General features: G+C 34.4%; 1 long non-coding RNA gene across 1 annotated transcript; it reads left to right on the top strand.

The window, feature by feature from the left end:
* The first annotated feature begins 228 nt into the window (after positions 1-228).
* LOC117152392 lies at positions 229-907 on the top strand. Its single transcript, XR_004462768.1, has 2 exons — positions 229-293; positions 540-907. It is a non-coding gene; the product is annotated as an uncharacterized LOC117152392 (long non-coding RNA).
* The last annotated feature ends 2,522 nt before the right edge of the window (positions 908-3,429 follow it).

A 3,429-nucleotide genomic window follows, 5' to 3' on the forward strand; every position in this document is an offset into this window, starting at 1 on the left:
TTGCTTTTTACAATAAAACAAAGTTTGGTGTGGACGTCGTTGACCAAATGGCACGCAAATATAGTGTGAAAGCAGGGGGTTTCCGATGGCCCCTTTAAGTCTTTTTCAATATTTTGGATTTGGCAGCGATAAACGGGTGGATATTATATAGAGAGTGCATCAGATCGAAATTATTCAAAAAGGAATTCATATTTTGTTTAGCCGAGGACTTAGCTGGAGAAAACAAGAAAAACAGAAGAAGAACATTTGTCAAAGATCAGACGCTTCATTTCTGTCACCTTCAAAGTCAGAAGGTTAAAAAGGAAACATCCAACAGATCTCACAAAGAACATAACCTAACATACAAACACTCACCACACTAAAGAAATAAATCAATCAAATTCGAAGATGGTATCCCACTGGGGGTAGCCATTCACATGTTATATTATTATACAACTAAGCTATAATATTTTACCAAATGTCCTACTGGACAAATTGTAAAATGTAAATAAATAAACAAAACAAAAAAGATTAAAAAAAAAAGCCTTCAAAGTCAGAAGTGCGAAAAAGTTGTCGAGTGGGTTATTGCAAAAAAAAATAGAAGTAATAATTATTGTATATATTGCAAAAAGATCGTATGCGGAAAATGCGCAAACAACATTCAGTATATTTGCGAAAAATGTGCTCAATAGATATGATTACCCTGTACCATTAATATCATTGTTATTTTTTTAGTGATAATTTAAAAAAAGACTTTTTATTTATTAATAATTTATTTAAATGTGAAGCTTAATATTGCTCCTTTCAGACTTAATTTGAATAAATCGATTTTTTAGAGAAAAATGTGTATTTTCGTTTACCCGTCAATTTGACGGGTCCCGTAGAGGTAGATATACTACATACAGATTTCAAAAATTAGAAAGCCTAGGAAAAAATAATTTTATGTATAAATTCTTTAGATGAAATGATTAATTTATGATGCGAAATGGTTAAAATTGGTGCTATGATTTTCGAGATATTTCATTTCGAAGTTCGAAATCCGTCAAATTGACGGGTCCCGTAAACCTAGTGTTAACAGCAACGTCAATTTCCCTCACTTCCCCAATAAGAAGATTAAAAAGGAAACACCCAACAGATCTCACAAAGGATATAACCTAACATATAAACACTCACCACACTAAAGAAATAAATCAATCAAATTCGAAGATGGTATCCCACTGGGGGTAGCCATCTACATGTTATATTATTATACCACTAAGCTATAATATTTTACTAAATGTCCTACTGGACAAATTGTAAACTGTAAATAAATAAATAAATAAAAAAAAATAAATAAATAAAAAAAAAAAAACTTCCCGAAGGAAGGCATCTCACCACGAATCCGATGATTTCGTACCAATAGACACACCCCATCATAGTTTTCCCCGACAGTGTCACGTAAAATAACACAAAAAACAGAAAAAAATGAAAAAAAGAAACTTTACTTTTTTTCTAACACAGTTCACAATTTTTACTTCCGAGCTCTAGACGCGACTTTTCAAGACACTCTTACGACTCGACTTCCGATCGGATTCGGTTATTTGTTTTTTGTCACCCCTCGATATCTCCACTATCCTTGAGTTTGTTAGGAGTCCGCGATCGCCGTCACGCACGCCATCTCCTCGAATATTCGGCGGAAGGACCGTTGGGATATTGATGGCTCATTAGGCACTTCAGCGATATACATTGTTGCCGAATGCCAATACATCTTTATCTCCGATTTTAAAGTGAGCCGGTCGTGACAGCGGCCTGGTCTCTCATGTGGATTGACGTTACAACAGCGTCACCGTGACGGAGAGACACTCTCTCTCGTCGTCCTGTTTTGCGACCAAGTTTTCAGGACAGAAAAAGCAACTAAAGACAAAATCACATAAAAGCTCCCCTCCCCAGCGGCTTAAAGCCGAAGATTATATTAAAACATAACATAGCCATACATAACATAGTATGGCTACGTTGTACCGTCGCGTATCGGTATTTTTGCCTAACACATCTTATCAAAATTCATAGTTTATTGTGAATACCCAAATGTATTAAAATGTATCTTGGTCTAAACAAATGTTATTTAAAAAAAAAAAACACTCTCTCTCTCGTGTACGAGTTTATTGACGAATTAACTAACACCTTACTATCTGTGATTACTCCACGTTTGATATAAATTCCAACTTAGACATTGACGAAAAATTAAACCTACTATCCCATTGACCGTGGGGTCGTTATCGTGTCTTAAATCAGTGTCACTAGTGCCTAATCATCGCGATTCTTTGTCAACTCTGTAATATCCGTATTTGTATCAATAGATGTCACTTCAACTGTGTAAGAAGATGGATAGTTCGAGTGAAGGTTCATTACATACCCCAAACCGACGGTATTATGACGACGATACGACATATATATATTTAACGAATAGAAAAAAATTTTTTTAAAGTAAACAAAAAAATTATAACAGATTTCTAAGCCTATTTCATGGGTTGCAGTTTTCAATCGGAGTGAAAGATTCATCTCGTAATTCTTGACTGAAACGAAAAACCAAAAAAGGATTAAAATTATTATATATTCTCCTTCTCGATGAACTAAAAAAGTTCATCAAAAAGGTTATTTAAATAATTGTTATAGCACCTTAATGTTTATTTTTTCTTTTTATAAGACACATTTTTTTCTTTAAACCCGCCAAAATTTTTAATTGCACGCTACTTTCTGCCCTTTTTTTATCTCTGTTATTGTTGTTATCTTGTTATCTTATTACATTCATCCACGCATTTTTACTCTCTATTCCGAGATAAATCTCAACAGCTTTAGATGTACAGAAAACGAATATTTAGAAAAATATAAATGTATGTAAAAATAAGAATGATATAACGTATGGTAATAGTGTAATACTAAAACATTAATGTTTTTCGATGCTTCAATTATAGATTATTGAAAGTATATTGTTAAGTAAAAAAGATTGGAAAAATAAGAAACCAACACCACTTCTTGGATAGTTCCTGTGAGCGTTGTTACTGCTTGATCGATGTGTTCGGGCGTTTTCAGTGGGATGTTGCAGCTGATTTTGCTCTCTATTATTTCTTTGAATATTTGCCATTTGGTGATTTTATTGCATAGCTTCTCTGTGCTGCTGTAAAGTATTGGTTTGTTTGTGTATGCAATTATTATGGGCGTATGGTCGGAGGTAAGCTCGAGGCTGGGTGCCATGTTTAGTTTATTTCTGTTTAGATTTATAACGAGCCCTCGGGCTAGCTGAACATGTACTGCGGAGACGCATCGACATCTGGCAATCATCTTACTCGAAGAATAGGGTCTGCGTGTGGCGAGCTACCGGACAGAGACAGTTGGAATGTTTACCGTCGAGTGTTACAACTATTTTCTTTTTAAGGAGAGCTCTAGAATTATTCCATGCCTTTGTTCGACAAA

This window comes from Bombus impatiens, unplaced genomic scaffold (genome assembly GCF_000188095.3).
Source record: "Bombus impatiens unplaced genomic scaffold, BIMP_2.2 scf_1404, whole genome shotgun sequence".
Lineage (NCBI taxonomy): Eukaryota > Metazoa > Arthropoda > Insecta > Hymenoptera > Apidae > Bombus > Bombus impatiens.